Source organism: Pteropus vampyrus, unplaced genomic scaffold (assembly GCF_000151845.1).
Source record: "Pteropus vampyrus isolate Shadow unplaced genomic scaffold, Pvam_2.0 Scaffold41, whole genome shotgun sequence".
Taxonomy (NCBI): Eukaryota; Metazoa; Chordata; class Mammalia; order Chiroptera; family Pteropodidae; genus Pteropus; species Pteropus vampyrus.
In genome coordinates this window covers 897,800-918,002 of record NW_011888822.1, presented here as the reverse complement: position 1 = coordinate 918,002, position 20,203 = coordinate 897,800, and the positions used below count along the sequence as shown (strand labels likewise).

Here is a 20,203-nt window from a genome sequence, read left to right as displayed (position 1 = left end):
GTCAGATAAATATGTTATCATGAATGTTGAGAAGTTTCGTGAAGAAAATATAGACAGGATACAATGAAAGCATTAATTATTGGGATGGGATGGTGGCTAATTTTGATGGATTTAGGTTTCGAGTCACTCTACCAATAAGAACATGTAGAAAATGAACACTTTTTGCCCCCAAATCCTTTTTTCAAAAACTCTAAAATTTTCCAACACCAAGTAAGTTATCCTTAAGTTTGAAAAAGTTGCTTTGGGCAAGGTGTTGGATTCTCGGTCACATCTTTTGGGGCTGCACAGGCATCTCATTTCGGGTCTCTGCCCACTGCTGATACCCAAGATGGGGGTGATTGATTTTCTTTTCCTAGTACAAAGAAATCAGAGTTGGGGTACTTCATGTAAAGCCTCTCCTCCTTTTACCAAATATTAAAATATCTGTGCTCTTCTCCCTGTGAAGAGGGAAGAAGCTTGAAAAGACTAGAGGTTATAACTATTCAAGTAAAGATTTATGATTAAAACCCTATTGTAGATGTTTCAAAAATATTCGAATTGATTTGCTGATCTGTCAGGACAGAACCGGGATGTAGTTGTTTGATCTGCACAGTTTTTGCCCTATAGATAGATTCTGCGCTTGATGCTTAAGCATTGTTTCACCTATAACCTCATGTTTATGCTGTTTGCCTGGTCCCTTTAGGCATTTTGAGGATGTGACCCTTTACCAACACAGCCCCAGGTGTTGACTTCATTTGTTTGCACATGCTCCTGGCAAGGAGAAGACTTCATCAGTGGGCGCCATCTTTGGAATCTTCTGAAAATATTTTACCTTTTGGCTCCTGTGCCACTGTGTTTCCTCCCCCTTTGTCTTTCTTACCACTCCTCTAACAACTTCCTTTTTTTTCTTGGATCAGATTCTTCTGTTTTCAGCTAATTATTTACTTCCTCACTAGTTTCCCTTTTCCTTCTGTCCCTTGCTGTCTCCTTGCCTCCCTCTTTTTTTTCCTGTCTGTCATTCCCTTCCCTTCTCTCCCTTTTTACTCTACTCCACTCCACTTCCTCTTTATTGAGTGCCTACTTGATAAATACCCTGTGGTTGGAGGTTGGAGGAGTGAGTCTCTGTTTGCCTCTCTCTTCTCTCTCTTCCCCTCCCTCGCTTTCCCTCTCCTTCTCTCAGGACTCACTGGCAAGAGAGGTTGAGCAGTAACCTGATCTTGCAGAGGTGAAACCTTGTAAGACGTATAAATTTGAGTTAGGCTGGGTTGCATGTGTGTGTGCGTGTGAGCATGTGCATGTGCACTCAGTCATTGGGCTATCTATTGTGCTCAATCTATGGGCTGTGGAGATACGAATCTACGAAATTTTGTAAAGGCATATGGCCCCATGCCATGAAACTTTGATTTTCTACTCTTTAGAAAGCTTTCTGGTAAATTATGAGCTGATCTGAAAACCACTGCATTTGGAACTCTTCCTAGGGAACAAATGTGAACGATTCTGTAAAGGAGAGAATAAGATATTGTTTTTATGAGGTTACCTTTTCCAGGTATCTTTAAAAGTAAGTGACTAAGTATGCTATAGACCATAAAATGTGATTTTTTCTGTATGTACATTTGCTTTATTAAAATTATGACAATATAAGAGCAGAAATAATTACATGACTTCATGTCCAGAAGCAGTAGAATAGTGCAGGCACAAACATTCTCTATTACCAGTAAAAGTAAAAAAGTTTTAATATGTTCTATAAGCCCTTGATTGCACAAAATATTATATTTAGCACCATTTACAGTCAGCACACATTTTTTTTTAAAAAGATAATGATAATTAGTTTATATATTCTGCAAAAGAAAGAATTTAAAATAAATACCTATGGTAGGACATTCAAATATGATGAAAATTAAATGTCAGTTCTGAATCATTTGTGGGGAAAAAATACAAGCCGATAATTCTTCAGTTATAAACTACTAGATATTGTCACAATGATTTTACAATTTTTTTGCGTTTTCAAAGTAAAATCCAAAAAAACTCCACTGGCTGCCATGTTGAAAAATAAAAGATTTTTAACCGTAGCACCTTTAGAAAACAAAAGATTGCATCCCATTCAACCGTGTTATATAAATTATGACATTTGTGGAAAATATGTACAAACAAACATAGAGCAACTGTTCTAACAGTTTATAATGTGGTTTTATTAAGCAGTTCTTGGAAGCGATATTAACATCTGGTGATAAGAAGTGCCACCATTTGCAGTTCTCCATCTGATATCTTCACAATAGAGAAAGCCTTCTTCTAGTGTAGATCTGTGGATAAGTGGCATCTCATCAATAAAGTCAAATCCTCTGCAAAATGTACATAGAGATTCTTCCAAACCATTTTAAGTTTTGAAACAGATGGATGATTTTTGTCTTCATCAAATAGATACTACTGAATAATCAACTCTCTGTCGGGCCAGAAAATAGTCATTATGTCTCTGATGAGACATGCATATTATCCTGGATTTAGAAGCTGCAGCTGAGTATATGGTCTTCCTTGGGTTTGGGCAGTTTCCTTTAAAGAAGCTAGAAGGTAAGGCTTCAAGTTATCCAAAATAAATATTCCTTTAAGACCTGGGAAAAGGGACCCTGGATAGTCTTCTGAGGCAATATAAATAACATCCTGATCTGATGTAGTGGAGGAGAAGGGAATAGAATTTCCATTTTATAAAGATAGCAGTTCCAACCCAAGCAGTTTACTATAGGCTTTGTCAGAAAGCACGAATTCTAAAAGACGAAGCTTTCCTTCAGTACTACCCAGGTGCGCAGACTTCCTTAGCACCTGTCACACCCATTCGGGTGTCACCTTCCTCATAGGTGTCTCACTGGACAGCTGCAGCTAGATTTGCTGATACCTTAATCTGCTTCCCTGAGCTGTGGGGGTAGTTGAGCACAGTTTTTGTTCCAAACTTCCGTCATGTTCTGAGAAGTACGCCTGCTCTAACTTGACCCAGTGTTTGCAAACTGAATAAATCACTGTATTCTGGAATGACTTGTTGAACAGAGGCTCTAACCCTGGCTACCAGTACACCTTGGCTTTGTTCACAAAGCTTGTAGACCAGGAGTCTCCAACCCCCGGGCCATGGACTGGTACCGGTCTGTGGATTGTTAGGAACCAGGCCGAACAGCAAAAGGTGAGTGGTGGGTAAGTGAGACAGTGAAGCTTCATCTGTATTTGCAGCCACTCTCCAGCCCTGGCCTCACCACCTCATCTCCTTCTCAGATCATCGGGCATTAGATTCTCATAGGAGCAGCGGTCCCTGGTGTCAAAAAGTTGGGAACCACTTTTGTAGATGATGCCAACTGATAAGGGAAAATCAGAGTGCCTTAGTAACTCCAGGCATTTTATTGAAACTAAGATTAGAGTAGTATAGGCTTTAGGGACAATGTTCGTGAGAAATTCATTCTCTGAGGCCGCCGGATCTCTCTACTGGTCCAGCTCTCTCCATTTTATGCTTCTGCGATTGTCAGTCAGGCCAAAGAATCCAGGAGGCCCATTTTACTCTTTTCGCCAGGCAGTAAAGGAAAACAACAAAATGCTTTTCATGACAAATCAAATGTTGCTCTTTTTTTCTTCATCATTTCTGCTTGATAAAGACATGGCCATTGCAATGATGGGGATGAATTTTAATTCATCAGCTAAAGAATCAAGTTTGTTACTAATCCCTCACTCACCAACACTGCTAAACACCAACCAAAATGTTTGTGCACGTATGTGTGTGTGTGTGTGACCTTTTTATTCTTGTCTTCTAAAACAGTATTTATATGATATGTTACACAGATTTGACCATTGCTTGAAGTCTTTTTACAATAGTTACTTAGAGCAGTTCCCAGCATCCTGGTAAACTTTGGCCATTCATGTTTCAGGGCCTTATTCTCACTAGCAGTCACTCTAGGGTCTTATTCTCACTAGCAGTCACTCCAGTTCATTGGCCTCTTGGATGTATAAAGAGACATTCTGCTCACTTTTCAGAAAGAGCAGCATCATGTCTGCATCTGCCCTAAAATATTCAAACAACTAGAGAACCTTTAAAATTTTGTGAATTTATTTATGAACCTGTTATGCAAATGTCATGGATATTTTCTTTTTTCCATCTTGGCTCAAATTCATTAGGCAGTTATTTGTCTTTAAATTGATTTCTCCAAAAATACAGTTGGACCAGTTACTGAGTAGTACCTCTATACCTGTCTTTCAATAGCATTTCTCCCAGAATGGTCAAAAATTAAATCAATTTTTCCAGCACAAAAAGAAATACCTTCATTTATATAATGTTTCAATGGTGATAAAAATCTTTAACAAATAGTTAATTTAAAAACTGAGCACAATAATAAATAGAGCTAGGATTCCAGCTGGCAACAACGTCTGCTTTTAGATTGACAATTAAGTGACAGTATTCGCTGTTTTTCAAGGGATGGGGAAAATGTCACAAAAATGGAAACATGAGTTTTTTGTGTGTTTTTTTTTAGATGCTATTTGAAATAGTCATGATCATAAACTACCCTATTTTTAGATTTAGGTCATCGAAATGCTTCCTCTTTTAAGATTAAAAATGGCAGAAGTAGCTACAGTGGTGGGTAACGTTGGGAGGGCTCTCTCCCATGTGTGAACCGGTTTTGTTTCTGCCATGGCTATCACACAGCAGGCTGCATCGGTGACTCTGACCCCTGCCCTTCAGGCCATCAAGACAGACTTTCCTATCTGAGAAGGAGCTAAAGAAATAAGCCAGAAGAGCCTTTCAACTTCACATAGCTCCCTTCCCCTTCCTTATTTATTTTATCACTTAGTCAGTGACCAGAGGCTGAAGGCATTGAGCCATATGTTCTGTTGTTCTCAACTTCTAATGCAGAGTGAGGAATTCGCTTGCCTTAACTCATGCTCTGGATCAGCCTTTCAACAGGAGATGTCCTGGCAGGGAGCTGGCTCAAAGTATTATAATGAAATTTGCCTTTTATTACTCCTCTTCCTGTATTTCATAAGCAAGGGAAGGATAGAAGTGTGTGGCGTGGGGTGGGGCAGAAACACGAAGACTTTTAGAGTTTCTTTAGCTAAGCACTTCTGATTTTAAGATTCATGGATCTGGGGTATGCCCTCCGAAATCAGTGTTGGCCCTCATGTCTTCACTATCCAGCCTGATAGTTAAAACCTCAGATGTGTTCAAAGCTATAAAATAGGTACCGTCTCAATAATAAAGACTACCAATTTTCCATTAGTTTCTATATATCAATCCACATAAAATCCCCATCTCCTAGTAATCTTTCATATTTCAGTAGATATAAAATCACTTCTATTTTTTAAATTTCTCTATTGGATAGATGTTTGTATATTAACTCCTTTAGCTACTATTTCAGAATCTCATTTCTTTCCATTAATCTAACTTAGGAACAAATTTAAGTATGATGCTCTTCTAAATATCATTTACATATAATAAAAGGTGTTAGTTGGTGGGTTTAGCAATGGAAATTTTGATTTGTAAAAAGTTTTTTGTCTGCTGTGTTATTGAGGATTACTCTCCAGAGTTTCATTTTATTTACCTTTGCTGTTGAATGCAGAGCCATAAAATCCAGTATGAAAACTATCCAGTAAAAAGGAAGGCAAGACTAGAGGAACTGCCAGAGATTTCTACCCATCCAGTGAGTCTCATGAATACTTATCAAGTCATTAGTCACACAGAACATTCTCACTCATTTATTAACTAATGGGTATAGACAGAACTTTAAAAGTACCTTCCAAGTAGGGATGGTATATCAAATATATTAATAGACTGTCTCCATTCTTTTAACATCTATCAAGGGTCCAAAATATTGTTCACCAGTACCATTAGCTTTTGATAGCCTTTACGTTTTTCTTTTTTCAAATGGTTTATTTTCTTTCTCAAAGTGAAAAGATCTGACATCTTATATTCATTCATCCAAATAATTATTGACTGTCTAGCCTGTACTGGGCTGTGAATTAAATGCTGGGAATCTATATCTGCTTCTCACCGTCTTGAGACTTGTCGGGGAAGACAGTTCACACACACACACATACATATACATACACATACACACAAACACAGATAAATAAAGCGTTATCAGTTTTAAGTATTGTGAAGGAAACAAATGAAGGATGAAGAGAGCAAATATATATACACACACACACACACACACACACACACACACACACACACACACACACTTGCATGCAGTAAGCCTATCATTTGAAAAACATGCTGGGGCTTATTGGTCCTTTAAAGTCATTTTGGGAGAGGAAATAATTTTTCAGCAATGTGTTATTTTTGTATATGATTTCATTATTTATAAAAATCACATTCTAAATATTTTCATTCTTTAAATTGTATAAAAGTATAGGAGATCAATTGACATAAGTATGTGGTGCAGAACCTTTAACTTGAGAGTCACACTGCCTGAGCTCCAGTCTCAGACCCATATCAGTCAATTGTGAAGTTACTTTACTTCTCTGTGTGTCAGTTTCCTTAGTAATATGATGCGGATAATAATGGTGCCCACTTTATAGAATTGTTGTAAGCATTAAATGTGATAACCCCATCCAGCATTTAGCTCGATGTCTGACACACATCAGAACACAATAAATGTAAACTCATAATTATGATAATTTCAGGATTAGAAAATTTTACCCTCCAGTTTTACAGGTAAGAAAACCAAAGTTAGATTTTACATGGCAGATATGCAGCTGGTTAGGGGCAATCCCACATCTGGGTATTTTGCTTTCGAACCTTCAGTGATTGCTCTGTAAGGTTTCTTTTCACTTTCCCCGTAGAATTGATTCCACGGGTAAAAAGAACTTTAACAAAGGCATATCACAAAAATACTTAGACTATGAATTTGGATATTGAATGTATGTGTATGTGTATGTGTGTGTGTGTGTGTGTGTGTGAGAGAGAGAGAGAGAGAGAGAGAGCGAGCGAGAGCGCACGCGTGTGCAATCTATGGTGAGGCAGAGTCACAGAGAGAAATTCAGAACCCCAGAGACACAGAAAAACAGAGACACAAAGTGTGCATTGGTTAAAAAGAGGTCTCTCTTTTAAATGGAAATCTAAGCATCATTCAGAAAATAAATCAGATAAAAATTAAAAGTTTAGTAAAGGCCATAAAAGACCTAATAATACATTATATGTTTCTAGGACCCAAAATTCAAGAATAGGATAGTTATTAATCTGAGAAGGTCTTGTATCTTCTTATTTTAAATTTGATAACAAAAGAAACCTTGAAAAGTTTAGGATGAGAAAAAAAGATACCATGATGAATGAAGCATAGTAGAAAACAATTAGGTAGATTATACATTTGGAATGCCCTAAACATCAAGAAACATGAATGAGAAAGATGGCATGGATTTAGAATTAGAGCATCTCCCAGTACTTTATATAGATATTGTATTACTTAGAAGAAAAAAAGAATTAGATGTAGTTTTATTAAGGAACTAGGAATATTAACAGAGATATGTAGTCTGGGGAAGTTTTCACGTTGGCCTCACAAAGCCTTCGATGTGTGGTTATCAAAGGGCCATACATACATATATGTGTATGACACAGTTATTGAATTGGTTCAAAGGAGACTCTTCTTGTAGGAAGCTGAAAACCTAGAACCAATTTCATGTTGTACTGGCATACCTTAGAGATATGGCAGGCTTGGTTCTGGACCACCATAAAGACAAGTATCACAATAAAACAAGTCCTAATCTGTGCTGGTAGATGGCCTTGCCTTCAATTTATAAAAACACAAAATCTGTGAAGCTCAATAAAATGAAGTGCAATAAAATGGGGGTATACCTGCATTTAGAAAGAAGAAGGAGAGGAAAAAAGGATAGAATAACTGGGAAGGAAAGGTGTAAGATCAATAAGGCATCGAAAATGGCAACAGAATTATGTTGTCAGAAACAAACTAAAGCAATTTATCTAGGCATCTATCCAGCAAAATGAATGAATGTACTATACAAAGTCTGTGTTAGGAGTTATGAGGGATATGGGAGTGAAATAACTGTGGAGCTTATCCCCAAGGAGCTCACAGTTCATCAGAAAGAGACATTCATGTGTCTGTTTGTTCATTTGTGCAGCGTTCATTGAGTATACATGAAATGGACTGTCATCCCCATATCTAACCCTAATGGCAGACATTGCTAATCAATCCCAGCACTTTTTTCCACATGATCGTCAATTACTGTGGCAACCAGTTGGTTGCATAATCTCATTAGCTCTCCTGGTACTTGGCCCTGCTCTGCCTTAAAGGCAGAGATTGTATCTTGTTTACTATAATATCGTCAGCACATATCACAGTGCCCAGTACACAGTAAATAATCAGCAAATATGCAGTTTACTGATTTGAGTAAAATTTACCTTCTTATAGCCTTTTATTCATATTACATTTTAAGTGTTCAATATTATATCGATAGTGACCCTCAAGTTACTTCGAACTTATATATTTTTAAGTCACATAAGTCATATATATCAGCAAAATTTAACAGTGTGAACATTATAAGTCAGTCGTTTTGCTGAATTTGTGTAGCCTCCTAAGGCTAATAGGGTATACTTTTTAAAGCATAAAGAGCAAAGTGTTTATGGTTTCTGGAGAGTAATTTGGCAGATACGTGATCTTGTTGAATAGGAATGAAGTTCGTGTCATAGAGAGTTTGTTAACAACTAATAGCTTTGTGAAGTTAGAGAAGGTTTCCAGGGCTGGGTGGGAAGAGAGAGGAAGTTATTTTAATCATTTGCATGAGTCATTTATAGTCCTGTCATCTTCCCTGTCATGAAGATTATCACTTAATTATAAGATAACATGATTTGCTGTTTAGATATCTGAGATAGAAATGCACAGGCCAGGATCAAAGTGGAAATCAATTCTCAAAAGGTCTGGGTATTAATTAATAAAGAGTGCAGCTGTGTGCTTGTCAGCCCAGCCTAGGTTGGGGGTGTTTTAAAAACATTAAATGAACTGAGTTCTCTGGCCTCCAGGTCAGAGAGGATGACGATCCGTAAACCCAGAAGGGATAGCTCAGGCAAGTGGAAGATTGCACAGTCGGAGGCAAGTTGTGAAGGTGCCTGATCTCAGTATGCAGACCCGTGAAGTCCCAGGGTACTCCCACAGGAGAAGAGTATTCAGGGTTCCTCTCCATTGCTTGCCTGCATTTGTCTTGAGTTGTGCAAGAAAGTGGCAGGTCTGGTGGTTTGAACAAAGGCTGCATGTTACAGAAGACTTCATCACTCCAGAGGGGAGCATTAGCTCACACAGGAGGGAACTCATAAGCAAATAGATGTGTGCAAGTGGTACGAGGACAGCTTTCAATTCTTCCTGACATGCAAACTGGCTTTCCTGTGGCATGGGAAGAAGGGCGGTGGGGAATTTCTCACACCGAATGTCCGTTTGGCAGGGACATTTTGAGTTAAACCCGGCAGGCAGCACCCCAGTTTTTAAGAGGATGTGCTCTGAGTTGGATCGACTCTGGCTTGAACCCAGGTTCTGTTGCTTAATAGTTATGTGAGCTATGTATTTCTGAGCTTCAGGATTTTTCATTTGCAAAACAGACATCATTATTTTATGAACCTCAGAGGTATAATTTTGCCAGAGCTTGGCATGTGATATATGTCAATAAGTGCTAGCTGCTTATTATGACTTTTGTTACAATAGTGGTCACTGTTAGAACTTCATGAGAGCAACAGGACCTTTTTTGTTTATTACCTTACTGCCCATTTTAACACTGTGCTTGCATCAGACTCCAAACTGGAAGAGAAGACACTCAAATGAAGGTAAAGTCAAGAGGGATTATTTACAAAGTCACTCTTTAGAGAGCGGTGGTTGGGGTGTTTGGGAACCACAGGCTAGTGCAGGAACCTGGGGGGAACATTAGTGGAGTTGTCACTACTAAAGCCCGGAGAGACGAGGAGAGTGATCCTGCTACATCGTAGGAGTGAGAATTGGGAAGAGCAGGCTGCCTTGGGAGGAACTGTGGGTCTGTGAATGGGGACTTGATCTCCCTTTTTTCTCCCTATCTGATCTCCGACCAGAATCCTCACTAGCAGGGAGAACAGACCTAAAGAGGCAACCTGACTATCACAGTGCCTCACGTGTAATAGGCTCTCAATGAAAATGTAGTGAATGAATAACATCTCATAGGTACTTGGATTAAATGCTGTTACTTCAAACCATTGATTTCTTAGCATCTATTATGTGTTAGGTGCTATGAAGGATGGAACGATGAATAAAGCCCTACTGTAGTCCTCCCAAGTATTCATATTTCCATTTGGACAGATATATATATATATATATATATATATATATATATATATATATATATATATATATACATATATTTTTTTTAAATAAACTTGGCACAGTCTCCTCTCAGGTGGATTTATTATCCCGTTTTACAGAGAAAGAGCCTGAGTTTTGAGAGGTTACCAGGCATGTCCAAAGTCACATCAACAGTGGAGCGGAACTCCAAACCCTAGCTGCCTGGTTCTTCATCTCATCAGTCCATCCTGGTTCCATGACTTTTTGAGGTCAGTTTCTTAGAAGAGTACTAGATATCTCCACAGAAGGGCTTATTGATCTGACTCAGCATGCTGCTGCTGCTTTTTTTTTTTTTCCCAATTAATGGTTAAATAAATTCAGTACATAACATCATAGATTGTTTTAGCTATAGCTAACCTATTATTCCCATAAGGGATACCCATACAAATCATCTGGGGACTTGTTAAAATGCAGAATTTGGAGGGCCCCCACCAGGTCTAATCTACTGGGTAGTACCCCTAGCAAAGTCCTCAGAGGATATAGTGTAGCTGGCTTGGTAGTGGACTCTGCTTTCATAAATCACTGACGTAGATCAAATTCCTCATTTTACAAATGAGGGTAATGAAGCCCAGAGAGTCAGAGTGACTGGTTCATTGGCACAAAGCTAGTTGATGTCAAACATGGGTATTCACATTGTCAATAAATAACTTCAACAGCATATAAGAGTAATATTCATTAAAGCATATAACCTAAGAATGAGTGCCCAAAGCTTGTTTTGCTCAAGTGCTTTTTCATAGATGTGCTTCTGATAGCTAAATACGGATTAGATGCACTTTGATCAGAGAAGATTCAACCGAACAATAGATATTGATTTAATGCATATACCAAGGTGAAATGCTTCTCCCTACCTCTAGGTCATTTTCAAAGGCAGGATAATGGAGCTGCCTAGTAATCTCTTATTTTAGATGAGTGTAGGTTATGTTATAAGAATAGGTACCCAAAGATGTGGAAAGGTACAGCCATCAGTAAAAACAGAAGATTCAGTTTTTGTTTGTAAGGTAGACATTTTATTAATGAACCTGATTTTAGAGCAGATACCTGCTGGCTCAGAAAATAAGACTTCAGCTACAGTATTAACACAGGGCTACTGAAGATCTCTAGTCTTCAAACTGGTTTTGTGTCTCTAGGAAGTAGAACAATTGTTTTGAAAAAAATTAATGCATTTCTCTTGATAAAACTGAGAACTCAGACAAAATTGAGTGGCCGATAGGAGTATACTCGTGTAATGAATATTTCTAAGTGTCTCTAATTCCAGGTAGGATCACTCCTGAAATATAATGATAGATTATAAATTATTTTAACAGCACTTGCACTGAGCTGCTTAATCCACTAAACTTAAAGTGGGTACTGACGTTCTATCACGATTATAGAGATAAAGTTGACAAAGGAGAATTTCTTAGGTAGCTGCTGGAGCAGTTACGACAGTGTTTCCCTACTATCACTTAAACATCTATTTCAACAGACTCTATCTGTATTGATGTTAAAATATATTAATCTGTCACTCAATCTTGGCAACAATATTTTCTGTACTATGTTAAGTGAGTCTGGGTATATGGTTCGTGTGTGTGTGTGTGTGTGTGTGTGTGTTTAAGATATTGCTTTTGCACATCTTCTCTTCATGCTTTTATTTACTGATTTTATTCAGTCTTTTATGGAGGGGCAATTCAAAGCCTGTTATTAAGACAATGACTTTGACTTTAGAATGAGTTTATGTCTTTAAAGATAGTTTTCAGCAAATGAGCCAACCATATGTTAAATCAAATTTACCATCCATTATGAAACACTGAATCATATTTTATATCTCAGTAATGATAACAAATGATCGCTTATCTCATGTTCTTCTCATTTGTACTACTTCTCATCCATCTTGTTAATATTGCAAAGATTTATTAAATGAACAAATGTCTGACTATAACTGTTAATATTAATAGTGTCTTTTTATATTTTCTCTTGCTACCTTCCTTTTCCATGCTTGCTTAAGTCCACTTTAATGCAAGCTTTAAAAGTAATAATTTTTCTTATTCTGAAATGATAATTAACAGAAAATTACTAAGTTAGCAACAAAATTATTTCAATGAAACTATACAATTATATTACAAGGCAGAGGATTTGCTGTGTGCTCAGCACTGGAAGCAAAGATCTTTTTTCCCTAGAGTAAAAGAGTCGACTTTAAAACTCTGGAAACATTTCAGATTCCTTATGACTTAAAATTACTACTTGTGCAGTAAAAGTTTAAATCACTTGAGTAAATTTGTAATTTAATCTTTAAAGTTTAACTAACATTTATTCTTCCTTTCTAAATGTTTTCTGTTGGTATAAGTTGTAAGGAGTTGCCTCTATCTTTTCGTAAGCCTTTACTGTAGGTCTTTAACCCAACAAATTCCAAACTGATAACTTCTTCCAAGCCCCCATTTCTAGAAGATGTTCTACCATACTGTCTCTTTCTTCAGACTCCAAATATGAGTCTCTAACTCTTCTTTGTGTCCTAAATCAAAAGTTTTCAGGGATGGCTGTTTTTTCCTTTAAACAGTTCTCTTAGATATTTAAACCTCTCCTATGATCTTGTTTCTAAACTCTTTTTACCTAAACCTTAGATTTCTACCTCAACATTCTGGTTGAGTTCCAAGATATTTGTTTTTCTTGTGTTTCTGGCTAAACGAATTTTGCTCAGTCTTTATGATTCCTAGCTTTATTTCATGAACTCACATGTTCTTTGAGGGCAGGGATTCAACACAACCTTGATCTGTATTCTCCCAAAATTCTGCCTTGCATCAGATGACACATATAAAATTTTATTTAATGAGGTGGTTGTGAGCAAAATCACATTCATATAATGTATTATTTTTATTAGAATAATTAAAATAAAAGTGACCATTTACTGAGTTCCTTCTACACATTGAGTGTTTTATGTAGATTATCTGTAATTATTGTACCAACCCTGAGAGGTGGAAATTATTCCTGCTTGAAATGAATGTTTCTTTCTAGAATAATTAGAAGTACAATCAAACTGACAATCATGTTCTGCCATGTGCCATCTCTTTTATTACTAGTATGTGTTAAATTATATTTTAGCTGCCATTAAAAAGAAAAAAACTCATTTTTTTCGTGCATTTCTCTCATTTTTTTCTCTCAGAACTCAAGGACTTTTAGGTACTTCGTTTTATATTTCTCATAATACCTAGGAAAACAACTTACACTTAGCAAGCATTATAAGTGATGCTTTTTCTGAATAATAACATAAAACTAAATCTTCAATAACTTATTCGTTGACTGCAGACACTAAAATCTTACCAGACTTTTGAGGAGTACTGGAAAGAAAGGATTGGGATTTGGGGAAAAGTCTAATTTAAAGGGGAATTCATTTGTGAGACACATATAGAATAAGAACCCTGAAGTAGAGTTTCAGGAGTAGAGGCATGGAGAAAGGATATAACTCACAGGGCCATTTGTATTTTACTGCTGACTGGGTGGCTTCAGATGGGAGGGGCCGGTTGTAGGGGTAATATGTTCTTTTATCATGATGGAAGTAACACAGGTAAAATGAGGCTATGAAATGAACTCTCTTCACGCTATTTATTGAATCCCTCGGTGCAGGGGCAGGGATGAGTTAACATGGAAGATGAAATGGCAGGCCGAGTTAGGAATTCATTAATATTTTTATCTTCTTCCTTATGTTACCTTGGTCTCAATTTCCTGATCTGTAAAGTGGAGATAAAATTTATCCCCAGGAATGTTACGGGAATATAATAAAAATTAATTTAAAGTGCTTAGAATAGTGCTGGGTAGAGATCTAGGACTTAAACTGCTATTTTTATAATTATAAATATGTATATTAATATATTGTTTTATGACATTAGTGAGTAATACATTTCATATTATATTTTATTTAGTAGTACTAATGTATAACATAAACTATACTAATAATAATGTTGGACATAAGACCTCTGCCTTCTTACAAACATGATTGCTGAGGCTAGTGAAACAATATAGGGGTAATTTAAATTGCTCACTTTTGAAATGGTTCAGTGCAATGAATACACAATCAATGTTAAAAAAAATAATTCAACCACAAAACGTTTCAAGATTTTTTAACATCCTTGAAGATTTCTGGAGATAAGGTAGAGGAGGAAACATTTAAGGTTCTCCAAGGATTTTAGGTAGAAAGCCTTTGAATATTGCTCTGTCAAAGAGCAGGCAGCTTTATTTAAAATGCATCATTAAACATAATGTAAATCCAAAGGCACAATTTGGGAACTGCTATGTGAAGACATATGTTGTAAAGCTTGTTCACTGCTATGTAAACAAATGGTTAGAATCACCTAGCTGTGATATAATAAAGGCAAGAATTGATAAGCTGAGATGTTTGAGCAACGGATAATCACCTCCATCCCATTTCTAGACCCTACAGAAAGGAGAATGAGTACCTATCTTGAAATTAGATTGTTACCCAAACTTGGCATAATGTCGAAGGTGATACTGAATATTCTGAAATAGACTATTCAAATACTTCCTTTAAAAAGTGCCATTTAGAATGTTTCCCATTTGATCCATAATTAGACTTACATCCTCAATCCTACAGTAAATTTTTATAAGCCAGTCCTTGCTGCTGTCATACTCTTAATTAAACAGGAAATTGCTTCCCTCGAGTTTGGCCGAGATTGAGAGGGAAGATTGTGCATCATCAGCATAATATTATCTAAAATTATGCCATATATGGTAGAACTTAATAAAAATCTATAGGTGCCCAGCATGGGACTAAGAACTTCAGTTCAGTGAAGTTTTAGTTTTATTTATATCTTAAACCTGTGGTCGCGTGGCTTCAGAATCAGTTCTAGCTTTATTAATGATTTTGTGCTGACAAAACACTTACTATGTGCTGTGCACCATACTGAGCTCTGCGAGGGAAACAAAAATGATTAAGACTCAGTTTCTGTTGTCAAGAAACTTATCTCTTTGGAGAGACGGATGAGCACACATATGGCTTTGGGCTGTTACATGGGCTGGTGGTCCTCCCTGCTTGGAGAAAATAATTTTGATGGGTAGACTGGAAAAAATTGATGAGCTCAACCCTGAAAGTTTCAATTAGTAGACATGTGGCAAAGAGGTTGTAAGTTCTAGGAATAGTGATTGGACTGCTTAACCAGGGAAGAGACAGCTGACAACTGACAACTATGAACCTGAAAGGGAAGGGCAGGGACAGATTTCAGAGGCCCCTAAATGCCAGTGATTCTGAAAACACTGGGGAGCCGCCAGAGGTTGTATAAAAGGAAGTAACAGGATCAAATGTGTGGCCACTCTGTGGTTGATTGGATTCGTGATACCCTAGAGAAACAGTTGAAGCAGTAAAATTGGGAAGGAGAGAAAAGCCTAAAAAGGTAGAAATGGAACCACCACTACTCAATGAGTGGTTAGACGTTGACAGTAGGAGACAAGCATACATCAAAGTTTATTTCCAGATTTCTAGCTTAGACGAGTCTTGATTTCCTTAAATGAGATATTGACAAAAAGCCACAGAGACAGAAGTAATTAGTAGGAAGCTTGTTTCAGAGAAATGATACATATATATAACACACACACACACACTCATACACTCACACCATACCTCCTTGATTCTGCAATACTGTTATTTGTAAGAAAATCATTGATTTTATAATATTTTTGAAAAAAAGGAATGCCATCATATTAAACATATAAATCAATCATAAGATGTATCTCTACTTATGTTTAAAATATAAACATAAGCATCTTCAATTTTAGGAAATATGACAATGACCCTTTAGTTATCAATATTTAGTAACTTCCAGCTCATTGGACAATTAAACAATTATAACAGATACATACGTTCTAATTTTAGAATTCAATTATTACTTCTTTTTGTGTACTAATGCTCTGTGAACTTGGGAAAGTCACTTCACCTCTGGGTGAGGATCAAAGATTCTAAAATGCAAAAAAAAAAAAAAAACACTGTAGGAAGACCTCAATGTTATCATATCTCCAGTATACATTTGCCCCTTAGCAGGTCCTATCATTCAAATAAAAATGAATGATCTCCAAAATGCTACCTATATTTCAATTTTAAAAAGTTAAATTTAAAAAACCAAAAGAGATTATTAAATCTAGTTGCACATCCACATTCACTGTGCATTTCGTTAAAAGATATAAAACAATACTATCCTGGGTCTCACCTTTATCTCTCAATTCAAGATTTTGGGGGAATGGAGCTCCGAATCCCATCTTTTTAACGAGTTCCACAAATGATTCTGATGCACAAGCAGAGCTAATTTCCAAGGTGCCTGGGCAGCCTTATTGGATTCTAAGGGATTGGGGTAATAACCCGGCAGTTGTTAATGGGTCCTGTTTGAGCAGCCTGACCAGTTGTGTAGAGGGGACGGGAGACATTGTTCTATTCACGAGTGGTCTCTATAGTCGTGTACCTTCTCAGGCTTCTTTATCTATTACCTTCGTAGCCAGCTTTTTAATGGAATCTGTTCCCGTGACTTTGCTAAGCCCGTTTTTGTCTAGACACTCAGCATTGGCAAATCGTTGGTTCTTCATCATTTGCTTTGTTACAAATTCAATATTAAAAAAATAGCACAACTTAGATATAACTCATAATTTTCTCTATTAATTATAGCATGCTCCTTAATTTTTAAGAACCTAATTTTTTTTTTTTTAGGCAAGGCAACCGTTGGTTGACCTCACAGATTGCAAGGACCTTGTCAGTTTACAATCCCTTATTTATTTATTTTTAATTATTATTATTTTTTATGCCTATAGCACCTGGTCTTCCTAGGTGGTCTCCAATCCAAGTACGAACCAGGCCTGACCCTGCTTGGCTTCCAAGATCAGATGGGATCGGACTTGTTCAGGGTAGCATGGCCATAGACAAGAACCTAAAAATTTTAATTAAACGATAAACAGGGTCTTTTTTTTTCCCCCCCAGATAGGAAGTAATGAACTTTGGATCTGTCTGGATTTAATGTTGACATTAAACATGTCAACATTAGGATAGAAATGCTAATCAGTGAAGCTGCAATAAAACTTAAGAAAAATTAAAACTTTCTTTGCCATACAAAATCATATTCTAAATTTCAAATAGGAAAAGGCAATTTGAACTTGACCTTCCGTACTATTTTTTCTGGAGGTTTTCCCCATTGTCTAACTTCTTCTCTTTACCCAGTTTCTTACTAATAGACCTTTAAAATGTCTTTGGCCCCTAGGGCCCCCAGGCCTCTAAAGAAATAATCTTTCCTTTCTAGACCTCAAAATCAACTACTGAAAATCTTATCATCATTCATTTAGTCCTATGTATATTCAAATTAAGCAATTAATTATCCTTAGTTCTAATCCACTAAGCCTGTGCAATTAACATCTGGAATTCAGTTCATCTTTTTGCTGACTTTCTAATTTAAGGATTGGGACATAGTAGATCTCCCTACAAGAAATAATATTTAACAAAGATTATTTCCTACATTTAAGTCTTCATTTTATTTTAACTTATGGTACATTTTTGTGCAATATTTTCATAACACTTTTTAGTGTAACTTTTTTCCTGGAGAGAGATTCTAGTGGTAAATAACCTTTTTGATTTCTGAAAAATAGGTAGTATATCAAAATTACCTATAACAGCAAAATATTTTCAAATAAATAGAGAAACAGTCATTTGCCACATGGTGTGATTTTGGTTGTTATTCTGCCCTCTCCTCTTGACTAAACTTTCTTACCTGCTTGCCTGAAATTGAAATTGCTTTAAGACTGGGGACACCTTTTATTTCACTACTGAAGACCAGGTAGACTAAGAATGTAATTACAAATACCAAGGAAGAGTTCATTCTTGGGCCATAATTGACACTATGTTCTAATGAATGAGAGCACTTTTACCTTGAGTAGTAGCGGGCCTTGATAGGCTCTAAGAAATGGATCGTCTCACTCATGGGTAAACAGTGTCTGAAGGAGGCTGAGAATGGAACTACATAATTGGTTGCAGAAGTAAGAAAAGGGAAGGACTGAAGATGGACTTAATAGTTTTTATTGAAAGTCGGTGCTGCAGCCTAATGGTGCTGCCCCTCGTTGAGGATATATCTTCCACCATTACACCAGATCGGGCTCCAGCCTTTTTTATAGCCATCTTATATGCCGCCGCCTCTGAGAAGCCTTCCTGGCTTTCACCTACAGTATCATTTCCCATGCTGTTATGCTACCATTTATATTTTACTTACATTACAAACTTTATACCAACATGTGTCTCTTTTCTCAGAATATTCCATAATGTTGAGTTATTTTCATATCTACTGCTTTTTTTCTGTCATAGTCCCTTAGCACAGTGTAATGATCTACAGTAAATGTTAACGGATTTAATATATCTAGAGAGTATTTATAATATACTTCAATGGTTTCTATGTGTTAAAGAATATTTGAAATATACAGAAAAGAAAATAAACATGTCGACATTAATTATACTTCATATATATGTATACATATATATATAGTCATTCTAACATTCAGGTGAATTTCCTTCTAGTGCTTTTTTCTATTTATAGCTATGTGTGTGGCATGTATATTTATAAGATTTACATTAACACATATATACAAATGCATATATATTTGCACATTTTGTGTTTTGGTTTTTTAACACTTAACTATGTCAACATTTTTTTAACATTAGGAATTCTTTGAAAACCTGATTTCATATTGTCTTTCAATATTAACTATTGCTTATCAAAATTTAATTAACTGTTCTCTTGTTTTATTTTAATAATTTTGTTGTTATACATAAAACTGAGACATGTATCTTACAACTAATTTTTGTCTGGATCTCTGATAATTACATTGGCATAAATTTCTATAAGGTTTTGAAAATTTTGATATAGATGCCATTTTGCCCTTACTAGTACCATATATTCATGTGCTTTCTTTCTTATAGCCTCTGCAGGTCTGAATATTTTTATTGGGAAAAAAAATCCTTTGCCTTTTTTTGTAATAAAAATGCCATTTTATCATTTAAAATTGCGGTTAATAGAATATAGAAAAGTTGAATATTTTTCATATTGTGCTTATCCATTTATATTTCTTATTTTGTGAACTATTCATGGTTTTAATATAGTTTTCTAATGGAGTGTTTGCATCTTATCGATTTATAATAGCTCTTTATATCTAAAGATATTAGCTGTTAGTCTGTAGTACATTTTTCCAGCACAGTTTCCTTATATTACTTTCTCACTTTGATTTGTTTATAATGGTTTTTTGGGAACTGAACAAAGGTTTTAATTTTATGTAGTTATATGTATCATTTTCTTCTTTGTTTTATTTTAATGTCTTTATACTAAAAACGTCTGTTCCCCCCGCCCCTCCCCCCAGATACACAGTTGAATTTTCTTCTAATTATCTTATGGCTCCATTTTTTGCTCTTATTTTATTAGTAAATGTGAAATGTATTTTACTATTTGACAAGAGGAAGAGATGTAACTTATTTCCTATAGTTAACCAGTTTTTCTACCATTGTTTGTTGCAGTCTTTTCTTCCCTAGGTTTTGTATTTCCACGTTTATTAGATGATGACATTTATAGACATTACGATCTCTTTTTTCAGCCTTTCTCTTCTGTCCATTACCTTAAACATTATTAGATCGGTATGCTTCTAACTGTCGCAATTTCCTTCCATTATTTATTTTAAAGAAGTTTTTCTGTTTAAAAATGTTTAGCCCAAGAGTGCAAGATTTCTTATATTCTCACTTAATTTAGTAGCAACATTGATACGTTGTTATGTGCGCACTTAATCATCTATCTATAAAAACTGTGGGAAAAGTTTGTCAATTAAATAGGAGGGTAATAGACGATTTGGGAACGTGATACTGTTGTTTATTTGTGTGTCTATGTGCTACTTAAGAG

General features: G+C 36.1%; 1 protein-coding gene and 1 pseudogene across 11 annotated transcripts in view; one reads left to right on the top strand and one right to left on the bottom strand.

Annotated features, from left to right (window-relative positions):
• FHIT (fragile histidine triad) overlaps positions 1-20,203 on the top strand; it is a 1,380,266-nt gene that overhangs the window by 977,656 nt on the left and 382,407 nt on the right. The window lies entirely within an intron of this gene.
• Positions 17,085-17,203, bottom strand: LOC111738652 (annotated as a pseudogene).